The sequence below is a fragment of the Diadema setosum genome, chromosome 16 (assembly GCF_964275005.1).
Source record: "Diadema setosum chromosome 16, eeDiaSeto1, whole genome shotgun sequence".
Lineage (NCBI taxonomy): Eukaryota > Metazoa > Echinodermata > Echinoidea > Diadematoida > Diadematidae > Diadema > Diadema setosum.
Genome location: NC_092700.1, coordinates 8017564 through 8026846, shown reverse-complemented (window position 1 = coordinate 8026846; position 9283 = coordinate 8017564).

Here is a 9283-nt window from a genome sequence, read left to right as displayed (position 1 = left end):
GTGCATATTAAAGCCCGAACGTACCAGATGTCAATGGTCAAGGTCGCCTTAAGAAATTGTATCAGTTTACGCGATCAATAAGGTAAAAAAGTTCAAGGTCAATACAAAAACTTCATTGTTTCCACCATATCTATGCATTGCCTGAAGGTATTTTCTTGAAACTTAGTGACTGCGTACATGTGTTACCAAAATAAGATTCTCCAGAGAGTTTCAGGTCAAGAGGTCACAGGTCAAAGGTCAGGTGAAAATGTTAAAATTTCACTTTTTCTTCTCGGTATCTCGCAAATGGATCAAGGTGTCTTCATGGAACTTGGTACTGACAGGGATTTTCTGGGGAATTTAGCGGTCATTTGTCAAAGGTCAGGGGTCAAAGATCAAGGTCAATTGGGCCCTCAAAATTTCACTATTTCCCTCATATTTTGCAATGCTTGTAGGATTTTTCTTGAAACTTAATATATGCATGTATTACCTAATGGGGATTCTATGGGAAATTTCCTTCCAAAAGGTCAAAGCTCTGATGAAAGTGCTATATTTCACTTTTTCTTTCATATCTTGAATGTGAATCAAGGTATCATGAAACTTAGTACATATGTGTGCGCATGTTCTACCTGACAGTGATACCCTTGTTGATTATCGGAAAATATTAAGCCCTCCCCTCTCAAGGAATTCAGTGACATGGTATAGTCATCACTGTCATTGCATTTGATATATGGGTCGCATGAAAGTTAATCTTCATGCACACATGTATAACCTCTGACATTCTTACCTTTTACATTTTAACCTGTGTATTTTTTGTTTTTAATTTTAACCTCTGACATCTTTACACAAAACCAGTTAACCAAGTTATTATTTTTTTTTGAAAAAGCTGCAAGATCATGAAGGTCATGATCATCTATACAGGTATTAGCTGGTCTGTGGTGGAATATAACATTCTTTGGACCGCCAGGGAGTTACATTATCCCAAGGGAAAACAATGACAACCAGGGAGAATATGACATTAACGATCCTCATAAATAACAGTAGCATGTGACGATCTGTTGACAAATCACATCCTAAAAATTGTAGAGGTCATCTAATATCCTCTTTTATGGCTATGAACATATTATTTCTGCATTGATTTATTGCAGAAATTGACTGATTTTAAGTCAGAGACTAAGATTATTTGACTTAAAGTATACCATCTGCTATATTGTTCACATGACAATTTTTGCATAAATTATTGATTTACCAAAATGTTATTGTGTATAAATTTCCCAGCATAGTTTCCATGCCATAGCAGCTCATAGTACTGATGGAACTTTTTTTTTTTTCAGAAACAGACTTTGTTTCTAACTCAAGCTTGTAAGTTCTTAATGTGTGGAGATACCCTAGGGGCTTGCATCATATTTAATCATATTTAAAGAGTGTCACTACCGATTGCTATTTTTCCCACCCTGCAAAGCATTTATGCAATGAGGGAAAATTGATAGTAAAAATTATTTCAAAGATCAATAGGTTTCAAAATTTCACGTCTTGTATACTTAGTCATGATTTATGCATAAAATGCCTAAGTTAATTAAATAATATGGAAAAAAATAATCAACTGAAAAGTCTTGGTGTGAGAATATTGTCTTATTCTATTAGCTTTTTGGATATTAAGTTCAAAGCGATTTAAGACATTGTCACATTATTGCATTAATTTTTGTTTGTTCTGATTATCTATGTGTAGGTATTGATATGCATATTATGCAAATAACAGGTTGTTTGCATAGAGACAGTTTGTCTCTTTAGATGACTCATTTGCTTTTGACCAAAGGGACATCCATCCCAGGTTCAAACTTTGTACTACAAGATCCAGTGCTTAATCGATAATAGAAATTCTTTCAAATATGCAGATTTTTGCACAATAACTTGCATAATTATGCAAATTTTATGGTTATTTGCATAGGTATGAAATTAATTTTTGCAGGAGTTGTTTCCACTTACTCTATAGAATACTTCTACCAAATTAGGTATTTCTACTGGATGCAAATATAATTTTTTACAATTTTCATATGTATTTCTGCATACATTACGCAAATTAAGACTTATTTGCATAGATACAGAGTGTCTCTTTACATGAAAATTTTTCAATTGCCCTAGGGAACATCTCTGCCAAGTAGGACATTTGTACTAAAAAATGCAGCATTTACCCCCTTAGCAAGTCTACTATCAGGGCCGCAGGTCAAAAGGACGGTGATATAAAAATCAATGATTGGTCGATGGTACTGACAGCCTGAATTTGTTTTAAATGGAAAGAACATCACCTACGGACGTTTAAATCAAGCAAACAACATATATAATCGGAGCCTACATGCAGATCGAGCAGACAAGGAAGCATTCGTTTCAAATGCATGATGACTTGTTTTGATTCATGATAGGCCTCTCCTCAATACCACAAAGGGAGCCAAATAAATATCTAAATACGAGCCATACGCCACAAAAACTTTTAAGACCACAATTCTGCCAATGACGTAATCTGTTGATCATTGCTTGAGTATTGTACTATGATAACAAAAGAAAATGCAATGCACCTTTATTGCGACTGAGCATCACGTACATTTTCCATGTTACTTATTTGATTAACAAACTACATTGCAGGGAAACATGCAAATGCTGTTCAGTCTAGAGTCAGAAGGGGAAGGTGCATTCCATTGTCTTTTGTTACCACATTAGTACTTCAGCAGTGATTGACTGATGACGTCATAAACATCTCTGTTTGGAAAGCTATTTGTGGGCGTGTCCAGGTGATCTCAAGAAAACAGTAAAATCATTAAAACAATTTTAAAGATATTCTTCTGGCCACATAAGTGACGATCAGGTATTATAAATCAATACTGGTCAGCATCCATTTATATTGCATAGACCCTTTAAATTTAATGTCTCACTTTATTTTACTTTGGTCTAATTGTAATGCACCTATAAAATTAATAATTTGGAAGAACAGCCATATTGTAATAGGATGGCGACCAAAAGTATTTGGATCTTTAAGAACACTCAACCGACCTATAAGACTCAGTTTAGATATATTCCGCTAGATATCTGGGCCGATTAGTACTTTTACGTTTGATTCAAGGCGATATACGTCCCCCCTTTAGTCTGTCAGAAGTCTGTGAGATTTACGGCCTGTCAGCCGATCAGCTATTACCAAAATGTCATCAGGTGTGTTTAGTGTAGACAAATATTTGGACGGTCTATGCTATCATTGCCTCCATATGAATGATGGCGGACTTTGACTTGTCCGACTGTGAAACAGATAACATGGTGTTTGTTCTATTAAAGGAGACCTCCAGATGATTGGCAGACTAATGTATTTGGATATCTATAAATTGGTTATACTAGGCACCGAGTTTCAGAGTTTACATTGATTCGGATGGGGAATAAAAATATTTTCAAAATCCGTAATAAATCGCAATAAACGAGAATGGCGACATAGCATCTTCACATCAGAATACAATGATTGGGTGCTGACGGAAGCAGAGCAAACGAAGAAGGCATGCTATGAATTCTACACATATGAACTTGCTTACGCAAGTGATATTGTATATATAAAGATGACACTAGTACTTTACTGAAATATGTGAGCCTCCTATATCATCATTCTTGTCCAGCGTATCATGTTTGGGATTTATATAAATATATTTCTTGTCGGTTTATTATGTTCAAATTTCAATGAATTTCACAAATAAATACATGGCACTATAGACTTACATAACGTGTATTACATGGTGTGAAATAATATGAAACGCTTGGAATGCCCCTTTAAACTTGCACTTTACTTCCTACACGTTAATACATAACCCACTTGTCCGATTTCCCGCTGTATTTTCTACCGTCACAGCAAGGATTAAGCACGATCCAAACAGCAAAATACAACACTGGGGGTATTGACATTCTGTGGTACACCTATAGGATCAATGTCACGCTCACACTCTTTGTTCAATTCTTGCACACGTGAAGTGTCAGAACACGAAATCAATTTTCATGCCAAAGACACAGGACTTTTCTGCTTTAGCACAGTGTACTATGCATTAGTAATGTGAAAACATGAAATTATCATTGTAAAACTGGGTGAAATACATAATGCTGTATAAATAGAAAAGTCAAAGTCTAATTACGCCCTCCTTCAAGTCCTTTTGATATACATTGGCTTTTGCTTATAGTCTGCCATTATATATATGAAGAGTTTGTTCGCAAAAACCGATAAGTCCATTTTTTAAGATTTTGAGAGAGTCCTATCCGACCATTACTCATGTCTTGATGTAAATCCCAAGTTCTGTCAATATACGTTTAAGATGAGGGAGCGATCATTTTAATTTCTTTCTTTTTGCAGGCAGAACCAATACTAGTTATTAACTTGAATAGTAATGAAAAATCAAATTGAATATAACCTCAAGATCTAGGACTGCTTGTCAGTTCGTGGAGTAAGCTGCATTTCCCTGACACCACACGTCAATTTGAAGAAACAAACACCCGAATATAAATGTGGATTGTGTGAAAGCATCAACATGAGTACATCACATAAGCGATAGTTTAAGAGAAATCGGACAATCGATTCAAAAGTTATGAATTTTGAACGATTTAGTGCTGTCAATGCTTGATAAGAAGACTGTATAATAGTCAATGATGCCATGTATCGACAACAATATGAAGAAAATATATGAAGAATTGCGCAACATTTCATTTTTCAGTACACATTCAATCAACTTGTTACTTGCAAATATAATGATGTCATGAACTGTAACACGCTTCTTATCTTACCGTTGACGAAATAAAAAAATCTAAGAATTCATAACTTTTGATTCAATCCTTCAATTTTCCTCGAAGTTTTATTACTGTGTGATCTACTAATATAGCTGCGTTGTACTCAATCCATATATTTATTTGGGTTTCACTTTCCTTTAAGGCAGGACAGATTCAAAGGGCGTCAGGGGTCATGTTTAGAATGGATTATTACAAAATTATTCTAAATGTCAATTTATCCTGGATTTAGAAAAAAAAAATCCATTTGATACTAAAAGGTTATGACAACTAGGGTGTAAGTGTACTGGGAGTCATTGTTCACTAAGGTTACAAAATGGAACTTGATTCTTAGCATCTGTTTTCATGTGAAAAGTATTTTAGGGTGCCATATTACACCCAAGAAAGTATTTGATTTGATTGCACAATATAAGTAGGCAAACAATTTACTTTAAGTTGAAAGTACCAAAATGTCCTTCCTTAAAGCAAAAAAAAAAAAAAAAAAAAAAAATGTGTGCAGTACGTGAAAAAATACACATTGGTCGAAGAGGAAATAACTTAAAGCAAAATCAAAATTAATTTCCTAGGGGCAAAGTGGCAAAAGATCGAAAGCATTATCGCACACTATATATATGTGACAGTGCACCTCAAAACAAACAAAAAGTCGCCAGTCATGAATTTGTAGTTAAGACTATATTCTGAAAGAGCAGAATTTAAGCTTTAAAATGATATATAACTCAAATGAAATGACCTCTCCTAACCTATCTAAATATTGGAAAGAAAGCACAAACTCAGGAAAAGTGTGAACTGAGAAAAGAGGCTCTGAAGTACAGTGTCTATTCAAACGCTTAATCTTTACCAAACCGTGCTGGCTGTGCGATGAATGGTACAAAAAACAGGAAGTAAACCACCAGAGTAACAACAATGAAGGGATTATCAGATTAAACTGAAATTAAGCATGCCTCATTAACACATTTTGTCCATAATTAATGCCAACTTTTAAAGCAGTAGCGCTATCCTTTCAAAAGTTATTAGAGTTGAAAGTGAAGAGTGTGGACAAGGTTTTTCAGAAATGAAAAAGGGATTCTAAAGACACATCTAATCACACTATTCTACCCAATATGTTCGAGATAAACTGCTAAAAAAACACACTTTCCTGCCCGTTTTATGATACCAAATTTTAGCATAATGTAAAAGAAGACCCGCTCTTTCAGAAAATATGAAAAAGTCAAGTTCGGCTAGGTTGACCCGTTTCACTTATTTTCAGTCCTCACGCAAAATCAGTGTGTGCGACTTTATGTTCGTTTTGAGGTGCACGGTCACATATATATATATTACAAGATTATTCGGATTTGTTCTGTTTCAACTAAATGCAGCAATTCTGTAGTGGTTTTTACGCTTAGCCAGTAAAAATATCTTATATTTTTTGGTGTGCAACTGAGTCACATCAGAAACTTGTGATTTTAAGGCAAAATTGGATTATTTCAAACAGATTTCGTGTAATTTTGCTGTTTAAATTGTTCAACTTAGAGTATTTTTACAGATTTCTGTATTCCAACAATGATATCTTGGATTCAATGATTCGACGTAGAATTACTTAGACGTGACTTCATTTCAATGCAGAAACTGATAATTTACCCCAATTCCAATTATATTTGTCTTTTTGATTGAATAGAAATTAACATTTCATGTAGATTATTGCAAATAATCAATCAGAAGCATTTTGAACAGAATTCCGTTTCCCAACGTTGCTCGTGAATTTCACCCGACTTCCGTTTTATATGTCGTTTTGATTGAATAGAAATTTACGTTTAATGTAAATTATTTGCACATGATTAATAAGTAACATTTTTACACAATTTCATTTACAGTGAAAAAAGCAATTGAAGCGGTCGAGAAAGTATTATCTCAAAAGGGAGTGCAAGAATAAGATCTACCCCTCCCCTCCGCCTGCTTTCCCCACATTCCTCTTTCCCTGCCTCCTCCGTCTTTCTGTCTCATCCATTTCTCTTATCCCCTTTTAATTCCGCCCTCTCTCTCTCTCTCTCTCTCTCTCTCTCTCTTGACTTGGCGTTTATTGTCCTTATCTCAATGGCCAGTTCAGGGTTCAAACTATTATACAGGAAAAGCGATGAAGAGCGCATTAAGGAGCTATTCTAATCATACCTTTGTTCATTTTCCTTTTTTTTATACTTTTTATTTTGTTTCTTGTTTTTTGTTTTTGTTTTTGTTTGTATTTTTTAATCCAAAAAATGTTGTTTCCTCTCCATTTCTGTTGTATTATATAGGATTCTGATGTTAAAACGTGTTATAATGCATATCAAGAGAGATGCACAACAGACAAATATTTTTTCCCATACGACCAAAAAAAGGGTGGGGTGCGGTTAATATATACATGGGTGCGGTAAATACACCAATGATTACCTTAGTCCGAATAATGGATTTTGACTGTCATTGACTTTTGTCGAGAATTATTTTTTTTTTTTTTTACTTTAGAAAGGAAGATACTTTTGTTCAGATCGATAGAATGAAAAAACAACAACTAGAATTCAAAACAGAGGTCTTCACAGAAAGTTTCTGACCGCATACCAGTATATTTTCTTTTCATACATGAGTAACACAGAGAATATTTCAACTCGAGTTATCTCATGAATTCATAAATACAACATTTCACCATCCTTATGGTATCATTTCAATACTGAAGCCATCATATCGGCAGTGATTATATCAATTAGTATCGAAGGAATTCATAATAACAAATATAAGGCTTGAAGAGAAATAAAAGAATCGTTTTTATCACGTGATGCTGAAAGTACTGATCAAAACGTATTGCAATTCATGAAGACATGAATACACACAGGAGAACTCGGTGTTCGACAGGTTGGTCGGCTGTCGACTAGGTCGGCTGTCGACTTTTAAAAAGCCTGTTACGCAATAAGTTGAATCACGTTATCATTTCATCTGAACCAGATAGCTTTGACCTTTTGTGCAAATAAATCATTGCCGGCGTGGATTTGTCTTCTGCACTGACATATAGGCTGCATATGTCAAATGGACAGATATGATGCTCAATTATAACTAGTTTGAGCTAGTTTGAGCTAGTTTGAACCAGAAAACCACAAACACGTGTACCCATAAAAACTAAGAATACATCACCATTGTATGACGTCATACATAATCTATATAAGAGTAAATGATACACAAACACACATTTGTATATATGTGTATATTATGTATATACACCAATAAGATTTAGAATATGATTGCACTCTTTCATCGCTTATACAAACCTTCTTGACATATTAATTGTAGTATGAAAGTTGTGATATATCAACACCCCACTGCATGTACATTTCTGACAGAGAAAAAAAAAATAATTGATACGGCTCATCAACATTGCCACCACTTGCAGAATAGCATGCCGGTGAAATACATTACGGCTGACTATAATATCGGATTTCTAAAGAATTTCTAATTTCTAAAGAATATCAGACCATTACAAAAGCACTTTTATACCAGGATTTATGACAGGATTTCTAATACCTTTACTCCCTTTTTTTTATTAAAAAATGACAAACAACAAAAGACATATCATTCCCTAATTGATAAAGACACACACACGCACACATACACACACATCTTCCTATGTATATGTGTATTACCTTTACAAAAGCTTACAGATATGAAAACCGGGGAAAATTTAGAAATGCATGGACTGAATAAATTGAATTAAACATCAGATGATAATAATAGCTAAAAAGAAAACAAAAGATATGTGGTATTTGTTTGAAGAGATCGAAAGCTAAACATCCTGGCACCTGTTGGATTTGAAAGTCTGCATCCCTTTTAAAAATCCAGATGTATTTAGTTGTTAGGGATCATGTTAATGCAGAGATTCGACCTCTATTATAGCCTGCAATAATTGCTATACGTATGACACTCACAGGCGATGGGCAATGGTGGGTTCTTGACCAAGGAGACACTATCCCAGTTACCTCCACGATAAGACTATGGAGCTCTAAGCTCCGACGCAGGATAACACGCAGTACAGACAGTTACTAGTACCCTTTTGTTCTTCTGTTTTGCTTTTGTTTTTGTTCTTTTTTTGTTCTTTTTTTTTTTGCTGTGTACTCTTTTGCATTCCTGTGCATGTTAGCCAAACAAAAATGAAATAAAGAACGAACGCGTAAACTCACACACACTCATATATATATACATATATATATATATATATATATATATATATATATATATATATATATATATATATATATATATATATAATATGCGTGTGTGTGTGTGATTCTTTTTCCAATGACTGTCATTGACTTTTGCCTCATTCATGTTTTAGGTATGTTATGCTGCATTATGTTATCATACAGATGTAAACTACACAGGACAGCAGCCGATTATGCAAACACGAAACTTAGAAAACAAAGAGCAAAATGACCATTTCCCGTGGTTAATCTAGGCAAGTAAAAGAGAAGAACTTGGTCCCACTGAGAACAGAAGGTGATTTCTAGAT